Source organism: Syngnathus scovelli, unplaced genomic scaffold (genome assembly GCF_024217435.2).
Source record: "Syngnathus scovelli strain Florida unplaced genomic scaffold, RoL_Ssco_1.2 HiC_scaffold_513, whole genome shotgun sequence".
Classification (NCBI taxonomy): domain Eukaryota; kingdom Metazoa; phylum Chordata; class Actinopteri; order Syngnathiformes; family Syngnathidae; genus Syngnathus; species Syngnathus scovelli.
The window spans coordinates 1-19,362 of NW_026061619.1; the positions used below are offsets into that span (position 1 = coordinate 1).

Consider the following 19,362-nt stretch of genomic DNA (forward strand, 5'->3'; position numbering starts at 1 on the left):
CGTTCAGATGGTGAAAAACAGGTGGATTTTAACTGTTACGTTCATATTCAACAAGTGAAAAAACATCCCTGCGTTTCAACTACTTGGGCAGCTGAGTCACGCCGAAAGTTACGTCATGCATCCTAAAAAACGGCCTTCGGAGAACGCACCCTGTGAATTTGGACACAGCTCCCGACTCCCAGCTGGCCTGGGAACTCCTTGGGATACATCGGGAAGAGCTAGAAGAAGTGGCTGGAGATAAGGAAGTCTGGGCTTTCTTGCTGAAAATGCTGCCTCTACGGCCCAACCTCCAGATAATCGGTAGATGATGTATGTACGGATGACAGGACAAATATTCAGTATTTTTACTGGGATAATTATTCATACGAGCACATGCGGTGATATTACCGTGTATTTTACCGACGTTTATCGTCGTTAAACAGATAGCGTTACTGTGTGTGTTTGTTTAGAGGACAAAAAGTTAAAATGCAGTTTTAGTTGACAGTTTCCACGCCGGTACGCGTGGACGTTCCACATGTTAGTTGCTATGCTAAGAGTCTTCTGGTCAGTTTTACACCCCCACGCATTGGCACATTGCATTCTACGAGATTGCGATTTAGCCGAGAAAGGGGTTGGGGTGGCACGGTGACGCACTAGTTAGCACGTCCGTCTCGCAGTGCAGACGTTCTGGGTTTAATTCTGGCTTTAACGGTTCGACTCGCTTCCAGGTAACACTGCGATCAAGCCAGTCGCACGGGAAGCGTGCCCATATTATAGGCTTTACGTTAAAAGAGAGCGAAGGAAAAGCAGGGCAGTGCTATAGTATGTAAGCGCCGGTATAGAGAGCGAAGGGAAAGCATTGCATTACGATAGCATGTAAATGCCGTTAAAGAGATCGAAGGGAAAGCATAGTGTGATAACATGTAAACGCGTCCGTTTTTTTTCCAAATGATAAATGTGTAAATCTCATCAGTGTATATCAAATTAACAAATTCTTAAAAAAATCTGAGGAGCATTCAACATGGGACTATCATCCTGCAATTTTTGCGGTCAAAACGTTACATGACCTGTGAGCTATTGAGTTAAAATGCTCATTTACAGTAATAAATCAGATAAAATAATAAGCATTCAACTGAAAATATGTATATCTCAACCAGGCCATGTGGGACGACCATCCTGCAATGTCACGGGCCATTAGGTCACATGACTCAGGAGCTATTGAGGAAAAATGCAAATATTCACAGTTATAAATTCATTTAAAATATTTGAAGCATTGGAATAAAGTTCTAAGTGGTGTATCACAACCAGCCCATGTGGGACTATCATCCAACAGTTTGGGGTCAATAGGTCACATGATCTGGGAGCTATTGAGGTAAAATTCTATTTCCAGTAATAAATTCAATTTTAAAACAAGCAGGCATTCAAATGAAATTCTAGGAGGTGTATCTCAACCAGCCCATTTGGGACTATCGTCCTCCACTGTTTTGGGTCAATAGGTAACATGACCTGGAAGCTATTGAGCTAAAATTCTAATATTTACAGTAATAAATTCATTAAAAATATTTGAACCATTGGAATGAAATTCTAAGAGGCTGAATAGCTCCCAGGTCATGTGACCTATTGACTTCAAACTGAAGGATAATAGCCCCACATGGTCTGGTTGAGATGCACCTCTTAGAATTTCATTCCAAAGCTACGAATATTTTGAGTGAATTCATGACTGTAAATATTAGCGGTGTAGCTCAATAGCTCTCAGGTCATGTGACCTATTAACCCCCAACTGTGCAGGATGATAGTCCACATAGGCCGGTTGAGATACACCTCATAATATCATTCGAATGCTTCAAATATTTTTTGTGAATTTATGACTATAAATGTTAGCGCTTTAGCTCAATAGCTCCAGGTCATGTGACTTTTTGACCCCAAACTGTGAAGGATGATAGTTCCAAATAGGCTCTATGTGATGAATGCTTAAATTATTTTCAATGAATTAATACTGTTAATAGCGTTTTTGCTCAATAGCTCCCAGGTCATGTGAGCCAATTATATTAAAACACACTGCTGTGGCTATTTTGAATGTGTGCATCAAGATGGATGGATGAATGGAAGTATTGGAGTGTGTAGTGAAATTGTTGACATAAAATATTCTCTGCAGCTTTGCTTTGCAGACGACCTGCTAATCAACATGCAGAATGACGCTGGTGAATTTGTGGACCTCTACGTCCCTCGTAAATGGTGAGCAAATGTAATGGTTGTGGTACTTAAAATGCGCTTGTCGAACGTCAATCCTTGAAGGGGACAATGGTTGAGATATTTGGAGGCCAGGGTGGAAAGACTGGCTTCACACAATTGGCACACTGTCAACCCCCACGGACTAGCAATTTGCCCCGTTGACATATTTATGTGTGTGTGCCAGGGTTGTCACGATACCAGAATTTCAGTCGTCGGTACCAATACCTGTGATTTTCCACAATTCTCGATACTAATTTGGTATCATGGTAAAAAACAGAATCGACTTACTTTTAAAATCACTAATCCATCTGCTATAGCCAGGAAGACTTGCGCACATACCTTCAACATGTGCCCAAACGTAATTTTGCATATTTGAGCCTTTGTATGCGCACTTTGTCTATGTGTTTGACATTAACTACATTTGGTGTTAGGGTTTTCCAGGTTATCTTTATCATAGGATTATGTTGGAATGCAACCGGTAATAAATACCTTACCTTGTCCTCCTTATCACAAGATCGTAAAACATCCGCTGAGATGTTTAGACTAGAGGACAAGGGCTTTCTATTCAGCCCACTCTCACCCCCACTCTGTTCTTCCTAATAAATATGTCCCTGCAGGTGGGAGAGACAGACTTCATTCCTTCAACGAGTGAACTCTCCACCTGCAGGTGTCTAAAAGAACTTGCCTGGCGGGAGACAGTTCTTGCAAAATAAGTTGGAGTGAGCAAATCTCTAACATTTGGCAACCAAATCACCCCAGCTGACTCATGCCAAAATGACGGCATTTAGGCATATTTGGGTTAACGTATTTATAACGTAACATGGCACAACAGTGATAGTAAACGGACGAATCTATAATTGCTCCGGTTGCATCCCCCTTGAATGAAAAAAATTTCCACACACGACTCTTTGAGCGACCTGGCTTCTCAACGACCCGCCATGTTGGACTTCCACTGCCACTTGCTGAAGCCATTATTATGAAAGACCGAAGGTTTTCTTCTTTTCAGCGCCGCTGACTGCTGCTCGCGTGCGTATACTGTCCTTTTCAGTTCCGGCAAGAATCCACAACTTGCAGAGTGAAAAGTTAAATATTCAGTTCTGACGGTACCACAAAAAGCAGGTATCGACGTAGTTTTTGAATGTTGGTACCAAATTGGTACCGGAAGTATTGGTTCTTGTGACAAGCCTAATGTGTGCCGCAATATTACCATATTTTCCATACTACAAGTCGGTCTGGAGTACAAGTTGCACCGGCTGTAAAATGCATAATAAAGTAGAAGGGAAAATAAAGTGTTGCACCGGAGTACAAGTCAAATTTTTGGGGTAACTTTATTGGACAAAATTCAACACCAAGAACAGACAGGCTAAATAATACACGCTATGCTAACGTTACATAAATACAAATGAGGAGCTGAGAACAAGCCTGCCGTAACATATTACAGGGATGAGAATTTTCCGCGGATCCGCAGATTTCCGTGTTTTTTTCCGTCGAAAGTAAGTAATCGTTTAAGTGAATCGTGAAATCCATTGGGAAAATGTTGTTTATATATGGGGGCGGATTAGATGCGGCCAGGCAACGTTAGCCTCGGCGACTCGCGAGCATTCGCCCGCCTGCCGCGACGGCATCTTACGGAAATCGGCTTTCCTCTCTAAACCTAACTGACTGGCAGCAGTATGCAACAACATCCGCCTTATTTTTAGCAGCATTTTGGCGCTACTTTCGTCACATCATTTCTATTTGTTAACTTACGCGGAGAACTAAGTGTTTTTACACCGCCTCAATGTGAACTTGCGATTGGGTTTTCATCTCTTGTAGACGAGTTATTTAGTTAGATAGATCTAGGAATATACATATCATCGGCCCGCCCCAGACCGGCTACTTTTCAGTGTTTTTTCACATTTGGCATTCTCATCCCCGTTTGATAAGCTATGTGGTTGTCGATGTATGATGCAAAAAATGAACAGTTTTCATTAAAAGGAAAAACTCCAGAATTGATTGTGCCATTTTGATGTATTATATTCACATTGGTAGCCAACCAAGCAGGAATATTTTTTTAACAAAACTGTTGAAATTGAGTGATAAAATTAATGGTTTTGGGGTTGCTATACTGCCAAAATCCAGGAGCTTTGCCCCCCTGGGCCCCCTCCGGGGCGCTGCCCCTGGCCCCCTGCGGCCCCCTAATGGGGGCATACGGCCCCCAGACACTGGCTACTTTTCAGTGTTTTTTCACATTTTCCGTTCTCATCCCTGATACTAACAGTTATTCAAGTAAGTATAAAATAAATAACACGTTTATTTATTAACACGTTATTGGTTCTTGTCACAAGCCTAGTGTGTGCCGCAATATTACCGTATTTTCCAGACTACAAGTCGCTCTGGAGTACAGCTGTAAAAATGCATAATAAAGAAGAAGCAAAAACATGTCGCACCGGAGTACAAGTCGCATTTTTGGGAGTACAGACATGAATAGTGTCAAACGCACCTCTTGGATTAAGGTGCCCCCGGCTTCCCGGTAACGGGTTTGTTTTAGCCGGGTTCGGAGATCCGTCCGTAATCTAACCACCCGAGTTAAATTAACTCCACCGGAATCAATCTAATTTCTGTACGACGCCAATCCCTCTCAAGTCACCCGAAGCTCGTGCCGAGTAACTCAATTCGAGGCAGGACTTCGAAGTGACCGCATCGTATTGATGGCTCCCCGCTAATGTTTGAAGTTCTTATTCGTTACGGATATTTTTTAGATGTCTTTGTTAAGACCTCAGGGATTCGTTTGTATAGCGCACCCAAGCACTAGTTTTGCCGAAGTAAATGTTGATATGGGTCCGTTCCACTTGGTCGCTCATGCAGCGAGCCGACCAACTTTTTTATTCGAAAGAGAATCGAATTACTAAAAGTGTGACAATAATAGCATTTAAGAAGAAAATTAATGCACTTTATATGATTAATTCTAACTTTGTACACGTAGATCTAGCACTTAACCGTCGGAGTTCTTCACCCCTCTTAATTGCTTTAAAAAGAATAACAACTTTCTTAAACCGGATAAAAATGTCGTGCTCTATTTAGATTTGCCCAATAATTACTTTAGAAGGCAAGTCTATTTTTTGATCGTGTCCCGTTTAACTTTTTGACGCGGTCCGACAAATTTAGGAACTGGGCCGCGCCCGACGGACAATCGAAATACTTTTATCCTCCTCCAACTCCAATGATTTATTTTAACCGTCGTCGTTATTTTATTTAGAAGAAGTAAATTTCCAACAATTCACTTTTAACGAAATCCACTCCTCCCTTAAATATTTACGAAAGTTATTTAATTCTCCAACTTCCTCGGAGTTAATTTTTCCACGGCCCGTCAAAAAGCGGAAGCGGGCCTGAGCCTTCGGTTGCATATTCAGTACAAATCCGCGCACAACGAAGTAAGTAATATACAAAACACATTTATTGTAGAAACATGGAGTAGAATTACAAATCTCAATTACTCCAGAAACTTAACAATTTCACTCACTGATACCCGTGTTAATAAAATCATTCAATCCCAGAACAATTCGATTGCAAAACACAGCTCATAAAAAAGGGAAGAGGTAAATACCAGCTGCGTGCTATTTTTGGTGGAAGCAAAGTCGAGTGATCAGTTCGATCTTGCTTCTAAAATCCAAATTAGAGAAACAGGCTGGCCACGAGGAAGCCGGCGGCCCGATGACTATTCCCCCCTCTCGCTAAAATACATAAAACCGGTCATCCTCACCTAATTCTCATATAAAGTTGTCCAGTCCAATTTTTGTGAGTAAATCCAAGTTAATTTCAGTCCAGCGATCCTGCGTCTCACACAAAGATCTTTGGGACTTTGGAAAAAAAATCTTGAAACTCCTCCGGGCCTCTTCACGTATGAGCGCTCTTTTGGGGGAAAAAGCCCTGAAGCTGCTCCTGCAGGACCTTTTATAGACCTCTCCGTCCCCCCCTCCCCTTTCTTTTCTCCTGTACTTTCCCTATAGGGTAAGACTGCCCAGTTTTCCCACGCCTATAGAAGGGACTGGCCAGCTTTCTCACGCCTATAGAGGGAACTGGCCAGTTTTCCCACGCCCATCGAGGGAACTGGCCAGTTTCCCCACGCTTGGTTATCTGTGGCCTTCAGCAGCTGTTTCCGCCCTGACCACGCAGTACTTTCCACCAAATGCACAGCTAGTGGTAAAACCTTTCACTTCCCCTTTTCTTCTCTTTCTGTTACATGAAAATAACTTTTTAAAGTTACGCTTCAATTAACTGTGAAATAAAAATCCAAACCCTTGACCTACTTTTCTAAACAATTTATGTCACGCCACTATTCTCATAGTGACGGGTTTCTTGATCGAATTGACAAATAATATTGCTTAAAGCAGTTACAGAATACATTTTTAGCCAAGCAAAAAAAATAAAAAAATAAAAATCACATTTGTGCTTCTCCAAACAATTTATGTCACGCCCCTATTCTCATAGTGACGGGTCTCTTGATCGAATTGACAAATAATATTGCTTAAAGCGGTTACAGAATACATTTTTAGCCAAGCAAAAAAATGAAAAAAATAAAAATCACATTTGTGCTTCCATGCGTGACTCACACTCTGACACCGTGCTACTCTTTTATTTCTATTTTACCATGTTTAGCTTATTGGCTCCTCTTTTGGTCTCACGTTTTGGTCTGGCGCCATCTTTTGGACAAATTTGGAATTTCAGCTCTGCCAATTTATTCCTGTGAACAATCCATATTCTACCATTTGCACCATCTCTACCCCCATGTTACATGACAATAGGCATCCCCTGATCTTAAGCTCCCAAAAGGGCAAGGAAAAACTAAAAAAAAACCCTGCCAGGGGAAAATGAGAAACCTTGAGAAGGGACCACAGATGGAAGGATCCCCCTTTCAGGATCACCAGGTTTTGAATGAGAAAGGTCTCCTCTGCAAAACATGCAGTGAAGGCAAAGTGGCGGGCGAGTTTACGGAGGGAGAAATATGGAAGGAACGGAAGTTGGACTACCTCAAGCGTCACATTCAGCAGAAATGTCATTTGAAAGCTGTTGGAATTGTACAAAGACTCAAGATGGCACATTACTTTATTGCTTTATTGCGAGAGAGCGCAAAAGACAGACAGAAAAGGAACGAACTGTCACACAAAACAAAACCCGACCCCGAGCAAGTTAAAGTTCTCATTGACAATCCAGTCAAAACTCGGTTTTCGACCACAATCCGTTCCAGAAGGCGGTTCGAGAAGTGAATCGGTCGAATCCCGAATCAATTTTTCCCATTACAAATAATGGAAAAAAAATTAATCTGTTCCAAGACTAAAAAAACCCCGCCCTTTTTAAGCATTTTTTTTCATTTGCGCATTTTTGTCCGATCGCGCAACTCCAGCGCAACCATAGCGCGCCGCCGACCACGCAACTGCATCGCGCTGGTCGCAATATTGTGACAGAGCCGTCGCTGAAATCTATAAAATATTTGATGTAGTTTCCAAAATTTAAGTGGACCTCAGTGCACAGGGATCTTAATTTGGTCCGATCGCGCAATCGCAGCGCGCCGGGCGCTCACTGTCGCATTGCTTTAAGAGCGTCTTTGTGTTTTAGGATGGCTTTACTGCTCCCACTTGTTTTCTTTGGAGGCATGATTAGGGGTGAATACAATCCTCAAAGTAACTAAAATACAATAGCGAACGGAGTCAGTCGGCATCCAGGCCGCGCAGTCGGGTTTTCTCGGGTCCTTTCAGCTTATCTCGTGAGGTTCGACCTACGAATTTTGTTTGACAACCGAAGCAAAAAAAATCTCGAATTTTTTGTTCGAATTCCGATTTGTTCGAGAACCGGGACGTTCGAAAACGGAGGTTTGACTGTATTTATTTATTTAACCTGGTGTTGCATACAGTGGTCCACAGTGTGCACAGGGAGCTTGTGTTTGCACAGACACTTGAAAAATTAGAGCGAACACTGATGGTCATGTAAACAATGTTGGGTCTTCGTACAGTCCAACAGGAGAAAAACGAACTAAGCAAAAAGTAAAAACATACCAAGGATGCCAAGTTCCTCACTCAAAAGATCTGCAAGCCCACTCCGGTTGTGTTTTATCCCAGTATAGATAAAGAGGAGCATTACACAGCTAGGGATGAGGACGGACGGCGATGATGATCATTTTCTCGATTTCATTGTTTTCCCCAAATCAAAGGCTCGGCATTCCATTGCACATAATGTTACGACACATTCCCGAAGCTATTTGGCTGACATGAGGCGTAGAGCAGTGTTTCCCAACCTTTTTTCATTCACGGCACACCTTTTCATTGGAAAAAAATCTCGCGGCACACCGCCAACAAAAATCTGTTAAGCTCCTACATTAAAATCAGTTATATTACAACGAAAGACGTGAAGTCCTAATCCTATATATGTATGGAGAGTCGAATAACTTAATAGAAATAAATACTAAGTATTCTTTAACTTGTATTCCTTTTTTAAAATAAAAGTGACAGTTTTTTTTAAAAAGGTTTTAGACGGTGTAAGAAATAAACTATTTGAAGTGATTGTGATTAAAATAAAAGAATCAACGTGATATTGTTTACCGTTTTATACTAGGTCTATAAATATTGCAACAATAAGAAAAAAGTCACTTGCTGTTCTGACAGCAGCTCAGTGGCTATCATCACAGTCGAGGTGTCTCAACTTGACTGTTTATTTTATGTATGTGAAAAATAACCAATCCAGGTTCTCCGGATGAACTGTGTGCTCTGATTTCCATTGGACCACAAACGCACCACAACCGTCATAGTTGTCTGTCACTGTCAGCAAAAGCACACAGCATAAACTGAATATGTGCTGATGCAATACAATCAGACCGAGACAATATGAAATCTCAAGATTCTCCGATTCTCGATTAGCAAGTGGCTGACCAGGCCTTGCGCGAACTGACGAGTGGTTTGGCGATCCTGTTTACAATGCGCTCCGTAATTAATATTGGACAATCCCACGGCACAGCTGAACGTCTCTCACGGCACACCAGTGTGCCGCGGCACAGTGGTTGGGAAACACCGGCGTAGAGAATCAAAAGTTAATTTGAAGAGAAGCGTAAGCCTTTTTACATTGCGTGTTGACGAGTCCCAAGCAGATAAGTAACGCGCCACATTTCATGTTTAGAAACGGTAACGGCGTTATAACAATTACTAGATTAATTGAGATTATCCGGCACTGGAAAAGTATAATGGCGTTATAAACGTTGTTACCTCTCACGTCGTTAGTCCTAACACTTGTCTAAAACACGTTCAAACGTATTTGCGAGTACGCTCAAACTTGGACTTCCCATAATGCCTCATTGCATTGTGCATGCGTGAGTAAAAAGCTACTTTAAGCATTTTACATGCCATTACCGTAATTTCCGGTATATAAACCACACCGGTGTATAAGCCGCACCAGCTAAAATTCGGGGATATTTTAGTTTTTTTCTTACATAAGCCGCACCGGACTATAAGCCACACGTGCACATGAGTTTTTTACAAAGAAAGACAGTACACAGAAAGCCGTTTAAATGTTTGAATAACATGCTTTAATATGTCTTTCTAAACATTGCCTGTGACGCAGCAGTAGTACCGCAGCAACACGGAAGTGTGCACGCGAGTTATTAACAAAGAAATACTGGACACAGAAAGCTTTTTTAAAGTTTTAATAACATACCTTAACATTTCTTTCCAAACACTGCCTGTGATGCGGCAGTAATACCGCAGCAACACGGAAGTAACACAGCACTAATGGGGTTTGATTAAATCAAACATACCGGTAAAAGTCACTGAGACGCGGCGGTAACATAGCAGCAACACGATAGCACAGCACTCACAGGGCTGGTTAAAGTAAAAGTAAAAAAAAGAGCTTCATCGTCTTCATCTTCCTCCTGTGCACTGAAACCATCAAAGTCTTCCTCCTCAATTTCCGATTGGAATAGCGTTAGCTATCCTTCGCCACACACTTTCTCAGTATCTCTTTCATCATCGTTTTTATCCATTTCTTCTAGCATTTTCCATGATGAGGGTCTGTTCATGCTAATCTTATTCATGCACGAAGCGCTAAATTACATTAAACTAGCGAGCGACACGTATAGCTCCAGAGTAGACGGGACCACGAAATAAAGAAAAGGGTGCCGCAACACAATGTCATCAACATCGACTGCCTTTAGCTTAAAAGCGGCATCATATGCATTTCTTTTGTCCCCCATAATGACGGTTTGTGTATAAAAGCTTCCTTTCAGTAATGTCCGTCTGGATCGCGTTCTGCGTGATGCGCGGAATGTTGTAAACACAAACTAGCAAGTGTTCTTCGGCGCATTATCTCTTCTTCTTCTGTCTCGCTCTTGCTTCCTGCTAGAGCGCCCCCTGGAGGCCGGAGGCCGTAAAACTCCATAAGTACGCCGCACCGCCATTTAAGCCTCAGGGTTAAAAGTAACCTTCTGAATAAAATGCATTAAAAGTTCACATTCATTACAACTTGTTTTTGATGAGCAAAATATCATAAGAATTGAATTTAAATGCTGATTGATTAGGTTTTAATACAATGCAGATGGTCCAAACAGCGCCACTGTTTTGTGTAATCTCTGAGTCACATGGCAGAGTAAGAGAAAGGGTTCAGAACACAGGTGTCAAACTCAAGGCCCGGGGGCCAGATACGGCCCGCCACATCATTCTATGTGGCCCGCGAAGACAAATTGTGCATCAAATTCATGTGTCATTACTAGAATTGCAAATTGTCTTCACTTTTAATATCTTTTTAAAAAAATATTTGACCAGTTTTTACTCGTCTGATTTGAAAACGACTTATTTGTCAGTTTGTTTTGTAGCTTTTACTGTATATAATAGTGTTAAGAGTAAAAGTGATCAAGTCATCACAAAAATCACGAAAAAAATCTTATATAAGACGCACCTGACTATAAGCCGCAGGGTTCAAAATTTTGGAAAAAAGTCGCGGCTTGTACACCGGAAATTACGGTATGTGTTGGAAATGATATACTTTTTTATCATTGGATTCTATGTATCTACTTTTGTGTGCAAGATTCTCCGCAGTATGTGACCATCTAGCCTTGTGAAAATGACTTGGGGGCATATGGCCGGCTAATGACTGGAGTCATTAGCCGCGCTATACAATAAGCCCCATAGTTAGCTAGACATGTTCAGATCATGATTGTCATGGGATGGGTGAAGCAGATAGAGGTCTTATTTAAGTTGAAGTCATGAGTACGGCACAGGGATGTATTCCCAGGGCCACTAAGACTAGGTCTTTGTTAAGCTAATAGTCATGAGACGTCCATACTGCTCCGTCCATAAGAGTATCCCATTTGTTCTGTGGTAATGAGATAACTATGGAATGTACTTCCTGCCTGGGAACCTACCCGATCATGTACACTTGCCCCTTTGTTTCTCTCTCAATAAAAGGCACGGCTAAATTCGAGCAGAGCGCGGATCTCAGCCACACTTGTTGCGTGTGTTTGGGGTGCACCCTTCTGCGCAGAAGAAAACGCTAAGCCAAAAAGACCTACCGCCTCTGAGATTGATTTCAGATAAATGTTGTCAACCCAACAGTATGTACTACAATTAACCCAGTAAAACTTTTTATTTGGCAGCATGGTGGAGCACTGGTTAGCATGTTTGCCTTACAATGCAAAGGTTGTGGGTCCGATTTCGGCTACGGACTTTCTGAGTGGAGCTCGCATGTTCTCCCCATGCCTGCCTGGGTTTCCTCCTGGTATTCCAATGTTCTCCAATGTTGAATAGACGTGCATGGTAGGCCGACTGACGACTATAAATTGTCTGTAGGTTTGAGTGTTAATGGTTATTCGTCTATGTGTGTCCCGCGATTTGGTGACAACCAGTTCAGGGTGTCCATGACTACTGCCCAGAGTGCGAGGATGTGCTCCAGCAAAGTAGCACTACTCTGTGAGTAGGCATGTTCAGAGAGCAAGAGTGCGCTCCACTCCTATTAAAGGGTAACTCAACCCAACATTTTCTTTAAAATATGTTATATATGCCCACAGGAGCCGAAATACATCATTCTTATTAATATTGCGTCCTTGGAATGAGATAAGTAACAAAATTCACTCGTTCTTATCCATCACAGGGGGGCAACCATATTGCCACTCGCTGCCGACTAAAAATGACATCACAGTTGCCAGGTCTCAAGTCAAAAACAATCGCAGTTCAGCTTTAGAAAACTGGTGAGCAAAATAGCCACTCGTTCAGATGGTGAAAAACAGGTGGATTTTAACTGTTACGTTCATATTCAACAAGTGAAAAAAACATCCCTGCGTTTTAACTACTTGGGCAGCTGAGTCACGCCGAAAGTTACGTCATGCATCCTAAAAAACGGCCTTCGGAGAACGCACCCTGTGAATTTGGACACAGCTCCCGACTCCCAGCTGGCCTGGGAACTCCTTGGGATACATCGGGAAGAGCTAGAAGAAGTGGCTGGAGATAAGGAAGTCTGGGCTTTCTTGCTGAAAATGCTGCCTCTACGGCCCAACCTCCAGATAATCGGTAGATGATGTATGTACGGATGACAGGACAAAAATTCAGTATTTTTACTGGGATAATTATTCACTTTGTAATTGTAATCTAATGGACTTTAAAAAACAAACAAAACAAATGTGCTCTATGCGCTAAAAAAAATTAAAATAAAATAAAAACCAGGACCAATAAAGCATTTGGATTTTGTTACATTTTATTTTAAAGATATCACTCAGATGTTCCTATGGAGAGAAAAATGCACGTTATAACACAAGATGCGTGCTGATGACAAAAATGTCATCTTACTTGGCAACAACACCATCATTCTTTGCCAGCCTGAGGATGGAATCATCAGACTCCCCCTGTTTTGCATTTAGGAGAGAACACGCACATGTAAAAAACCACAAGCATTTGAACCATTGAACACAATCCAGGATGACTCACCATTCTGCGGATGGCGCCACAGATGGCATAGGTCTTGAACTGACCGTTGAAACGACCCGTGACCTTGTCCACCTGTAGCAGACATAGTTGAATGAATGACTTTATTTCATACATAGAAATACGTCCACATTACATATAATACAGAACGTACATAGAGCTTGAAAAAGGACAAACTATATACAGTGTCTGACAGAAGTTCTGTCGCTTGTCCATGTTGTAGAAACAATGGCTTATAACCTGACTTTGACTCACCCAAATGAGGTGTAATGTATGAAAATAAATTTGCTTCACTGCAGAAATATTGATCTTTTAATGAACACAGAAAGGTCAGAGTTTGGCAAAACAAGTTTTGTCGCCTTGTCATACAATACACCCAATCGTAGCAAAACCTTTGCAAGTTAGAAGGCAATATCAACATACTAAAATGTCAAGAAATATTAGCTACCTCTTCCCAATTGTTAGGGTTTTTCAGATTATCCTTATCGTATGATTATGTTGGAATGCAACCGGTAATAAATAACGTACCTTGTCTCATCCTACACAAGGTCGTAAAAGTTCCTCCTGATATGTTTTGGGCTTCCTATTCAGTCTACACCAGCCCCCACTCTTTCTCTTAATAAATATGTCCTTGCAGTTGGGAGGGTTTTCAGACTTCATTCCTGAGCGAGTGAACTCTCCACCTGCAGGTGTCTAAAAGAACTTGCTTGTCTCCCGTGTGGTTCTTGCAAAATAAGTGTGAGTGAGCAAATCTCTAACACCAATCATAAAAGGTGTTAGAGTTGTGCTCACTCTAACTTATTTTGCAAGAACCACACGCGAGACAAGCAAGTCCTTTTAGTTGAAGTCATGAGTACGGCACAGGGATGTATTCCCAGGGCCACTAAGACTAGGTCTTTGTTAAGCTAATAGTCATGAGACGTCCATACTGCTCCGTCCATAAGAGTATCCCATTTGTTCTGTGGTAATGAGATAACTATGGAATGTACTTCCTGCCTGGGAACCTGCCCGATCATGTACACTTGCCCCTTTGTTTCTCTCTCAATAAAAGGCACGGCTAAATTCGAGCAGAGCGCGGATCTCAGCCACACTTGTTGCGTGTGTTTGGGGTGCGCCCTTCTGCGCAGAAGAAAACGCTAAGCCAAAAAGACCTACCGCCTCTGAGATTGATTTCAGATAAATGTTGTCAACCCAACAGTATGTACTACAATTAACCCAGTAAAACTTTTTATTTGGCAGCATGGTGGAGCACTGGTTAGCATGTTTGGCTTACAATGCAAAGGTTGTGGGTCCGATTTCGGCTACGGACTTTCTGAGTGGAGCTCGCATGTTCTCCCCATGCCTGCCTGGGTTTCCTCCTGGTATTCCAATGTTCTCCAATGTTGAATAGACGTGCATGGTAGGCCGACTGACGACTATAAATTGTCTGTAGGTTTGAGTGTTAATGGTTATTCGTCTATGTGTGTCCCGCGATTTGGTGACAACCAGTTCAGGGTGTCCATGACTACTGCCCAGAGTGCGAGGATGTGCTCCAGCAAAGTAGCACTACTCTGTGAGTAGGCATGTTCAGAGAGCAAGAGTGCGCTCCACTCCTATTAAAGGGTAACTCAACCCAACATTTTATTTAAAATATGTTATATATGCCCACAGGAGCCGAAATACATCATTCTTATTAATATTGCGTCCTTGGAATGAGATAAGTAACAAAATTCACTCGTTCTTATCCATCACAGGGGGGCAACCATATTGCCACTCGCTGCCGACTAAAAATGACATCACAGTTGCCAGGTCTCAAGTCAAAAACAATCGCAGTTCAGCTTTAGAAAACTGGTGAGCAAAATAGCCACTCGTTCAGATGGTGAAAAACAGGTGGATTTTAACTGTTACGTTCATATTCACCCCTCCGCGAGTCGTCACCTTATCGTGGTGGAGGGGTTTGCGTGCCCCTATGATCCTAGGAGCCATGTTGTCGGGGGCTTCATGCCCCTGGTAGGGTCACCCATGGCAAACGGGTCCTAGGTGAGGGGCCAGACAAAGCACGGCTCACAAGCCCCTTATGATGAGTGATATAAATGGACTTAGTTTTCCCTCGCCCGGACGCGGGTCACCGGGGCCTCCCTCTGGAGCCAGGCCTGGAGGCGGGGCTCGAAGGCGAGCGTCTGGTGGCCGGGCCTTCGCCCATGGGGCCCGGCCGGGCATAGCCCGAAATGGAAACGTGGGTCCCCCTTCCCATGGGCTCACCACCTGTGGGAGGGGCCGAAGGGGTCGGGTGCAATGTGAGCTGGGCGGCAGCCAAAGGCGGGGACCTTGGCGGTCTGATCCCCGGCTGCAGAAGCTGGCTCTTGGGACATGGAATGTCACCTCTCTGGCTGGAAAGGAGCCCGAGCTGGTGTGTGAGGCAGAAAGATTCCGACTAGATATAGTCGGACTAGCCTCCACACACAGTTTGGGTTCCGGTACAAGCCCTCTCGAGAGGGGCTGGACTCTCTTCCACTCTGGAGTTGCCCACGGTGAGAGGCGTCGAGCAGGTGTGGGTATACTTATTGCCCCCCGGCTGGGCGCCTGCACATTGGGGTTCACCCCGGTGAACGAGAGGGTAGCCTCCCTCCGCCTTTGGGTGGGGGGACGGGCCCTGACTGTTGTTTGTGTCTATGCACCAAACAGCAGCTCAGAGTACCCACCCTTCTTGGGGTCCCTGGAGGAAGTGCTGGATAGCGCTCCTTCTGGGGACTCTATCGTTCTACTGGGTGACTTCAATGCTCACGTGGGCAATGACAGTGAGACCTGGAAGGGCGTGATTGGGAGGAACGGCCCCCCTGATCTGAACCCGAGCGGTGTTCTATTGTTGGACTTCTGTGCTCGACACGGATTTTCAATAATGAACACCATGTTCAAACATAAGGGTGTCCATGTGTGCACTTGGCACCAGGACACCCTAGGCCGCAGTTCGATGATCGACTTTGTAGTCGTGTCATCGGATTTGCGGCCGCATGTTTTGGACACTCGGGTGAAGAGAGGGGCGGAGCTGTCAACTGATCACCACCTGGTGGTGGGTTGGCTCCGATGGTGGGGGAAGATGCCGGTCCGACCTGGCAGACCCAAACGCTCTGTGAGGGTCTGCTGGGAACGTCTGGCAGAATCTCCTGTCAGGAAGAGCTTCAACTCCCACCTCCGGCAGAGCTTTTCCCACGTCCCGGGGGAGGCGGGGGACATTGAGTCTGAGTGGACCATGTTCCGCGCCTCCATTGTTGAGGCGGCCGACCGGAGCTGTGGCCGTAAGGTCGTTGGTGCCTGTCGTGGCGGCAACCCCCGAACCCGCTGGTGGACACCGGCGGTAAGGGATGCCGTCAAGCTGAAGAAGGAGTCCTATCGGGCCGTTTTGGCCTGCGGGACTCCGGAGGCAGCTGAGAGGTACCGGATGGCCAAGCGGAACGCGGCTTCGGCGGTTGCTGAGGCAAAAACCCGGGCGTGGGAGGAGTTCGGTGAGGCCATGGAGAATGACTTTCGGACGGCTTCGAGGAAATTCTGGTCCACCATCCGGCGTCTCAGGAGGGGGAAGCAGTGCAACGTCAACACTGTTTACAGTGGGGATGGCGTGCTGCTGACCTCGACTCGGGACGTCGTGAGTCGGTGGGGAGAATACTTCGAAGACCTCCTCAATTCCACCTACACGCCTTCCATTGAGGAAGCAGGGCCTAGAGACTCTGAGGCGGATTCTCCAATCTCTGGGGTCGAAGTCACTGAGGTAGTTAAAAAACTCCTCGGTGGCAAGGCCCCGGGGGTGGATGAGATCCGCCCAGAGTTCTTAAAGGCTCTGGATGTTGTGGGGCTGTCATGGCTGACACGCCTCTACAACGTTGCGTGGACATCGGGGACAGTGCCTCTGGATTGGCAGACTGGGGTGGTGGTTCCCCTCTTTAAGAAGGGGGACCGGAGGGTGTGTTCCAATTACAGGGGAATCACACTCCTCAGCCTCCCTGGTAAGGTCTATTCAGGGGTGCTGGAGAGGAGGGTCCGTCGGGAGGTCGAACCTCGGATTCAGGAGGAGCAGTGTGGCTTTCGTCCTGGCCGTGGAACAGTGGACCAGCTCTACACCCTCGGCAGGATCCTCGAGGGTGCATGGGAGTTTGCCCAACCAGTCCACATGTGTTTTGTGGACTTGGAGAAGGCGTTTGACCGTGTCCCTCGGGAGGTTCTGTGGAGGGTGCTTCGGGAGTACGGGGTGCCAAGCCAACTGATAAGGGCGGTTCGGTCCCTGTATCACCGATGCCAGAGTCTGGTCCGCATTTCCGGCAGTAAGTCGGATTCGTTCCCAGTGAGGGTTGGACTCCGCCAAGGCTGCCCTTTGTCACCGATTCTGTTCATAATTTTTATGGACAGAATTTCTAGGCGCAGCCGAGGCGTTGAGGGGGTCCGGTTTGGGGACCTCAGCATCGCGTCTCTGCTTTTTGCAGATGACGTGGTGCTGTTGGCTTCTTCAGGCCGTGATCTCCAGCTCTCGCTGGAACGGTTCGCAGCCGAGTGTGAAGCGGTCGGGATGAGGGTCAGCACCTCCAAATCCGAGTCCATGGTCCTCGATCGGAAAAGGGTGGAATGCCCTCTCCGGATCGGGGATGAGATCCTGCCCCAAGTGGAGGAGTTCAAGTATCTTGGAGTCTTGTTCACGAGTGAGGGGAGGATGGAGCGTGAGATCGACAGGCGGATCGGTGCAGCGTCGGCAGTAATGCGGACCCTGTACCGGTCCGTTGTGGTGAAGCGAGAGCTGAGCCAAAAGGCAAAGCTCTCAATTTACCGGTCGATTTACGCTCCTACCCTCACCTATGGTCACGAGCTATGGGTCGTGACCGAAAGAACGAGATCTCGGATACAAGCGGCCGAAATGAGTTTTCTCCGCAGGATGTCCGGGCTCTCCCTTAGAGATAGGGTGAGAAGCTCGGTCATCCGGGAGAGACTCGGAGTAGAGTCGCTACTCCTCCACGTTGAGAGGAGCCAGATGAGGTGGCTCGGGCATCTTATCAGGATGCCTCCTGGACGCCTCCCTGGGGAGGTGTTCCGGGCATGTCCCACCGGTAGGAGACCCCGGGGACGACCCAGGACGCGCTGGAGAGACTATGTCTCTCAGCTGGCCTGGGAACGCCTTGGGATCCCCCGGGATGAGCTGGATGAAGTGGCTGGGGAGAGGGAAGTCTGGGAGTCCCTCCTGAAGCTGTTGCCCCCGCGACCCGACCCCGGATAAGCGGAAGAAGATGGATGGATGGATGGATGGATGGATGGATGGATGGATGGATGGATGGACGTTCATATTCAACAAGTGAAAAAACATCCCTGCGTTTCAACTACTTGGGCAGCTGAGTCACGCCGAAAGTTACGTCATGCATCCTAAAAAACGGCCTTCGGAGAACGCACCCTGTGAATTTGGACACAGCTCCCGACTCCCAGCTGGCCTGGGAACTCCTTGGGATACATCGGGAAGAGCTAGAAGAAGTGGCTGGAGATAAGGAAGTCTGGGCTTTCTTGCTGAAAATGCTGCCTCTACGGCCCAACCTCCAGATAATCGGTAGATGATGTATGTACGGATGACAGGACAAAAATTCAGTATTTTTACTGGGATAATTATTCACTTTGTAATTGTAATCTAATGGACTTTAAAAAACAAACAAAACAAATGTGCTCTATGCGCTAAAAAAAATTAAAATAAAATAAAAACCAGGACCAATAAAGCATTTGGATTTTGTTACATTTTATTTTAAAGATATCACTCAGATGTTCCTATGGAGAGAAAAATGCACATTATAACACAAGATACGTGCTGATGACAAAAATGTCATCTTACTTGGCAACAACACCATCATTCTTTGCCAGCCTGAGGATGGAATCATCAGACTCCCCCTGTTTTGCATTTAGGAGACAACACGCACATGTAAAAAACCACAAGCATTTGAACCATTGAACACAATCCAGGATGACTCACCATTCTGCGGATGGCGCCACAGATGGCATAGGTCTTGAACTGACTGTTGAAACGACCCGTGACATTGTCCACACACACACGCACACGCACACACGCACACACACACATACACACACACACACACACACACACACGTGTTGAAAGGTAAACCTTCTTCCATCCGCCGGGAGGCAGTGTTGCTCCCACCATGAAATGGGAGCTGTTAGGGTTTTCCAGGTTATCTTTATCGTAGGATTATGTTGGAAT

The 19,362-nt window shown here is 45.1% G+C and overlaps 2 long non-coding RNA genes across 2 annotated transcripts; both read right to left on the bottom strand.

Moving 5' to 3' along the window:
• Positions 1 to 12,900: 12,900 nt before the first annotated feature.
• LOC125969852 (uncharacterized) lies at positions 12,901 to 13,295 on the bottom strand. The gene is made up of 3 exons (XR_007481764.2): positions 13,149 to 13,295; positions 13,011 to 13,066; positions 12,901 to 12,946 (listed from the first exon to the last, which is right to left on the bottom strand). It is a non-coding gene; the product is annotated as an uncharacterized lncRNA (long non-coding RNA).
• Positions 13,296 to 18,868: 5,573 nt separating this feature from the next.
• Positions 18,869 to 19,189, bottom strand: LOC125969853 (uncharacterized). Its single transcript, XR_011086440.1, has 3 exons — positions 19,117 to 19,189; positions 18,979 to 19,034; positions 18,869 to 18,914 (listed from the first exon to the last, which is right to left on the bottom strand). It is a non-coding gene; the product is annotated as an uncharacterized lncRNA (long non-coding RNA).
• Positions 19,190 to 19,362: the final 173 nt, after the last annotated feature.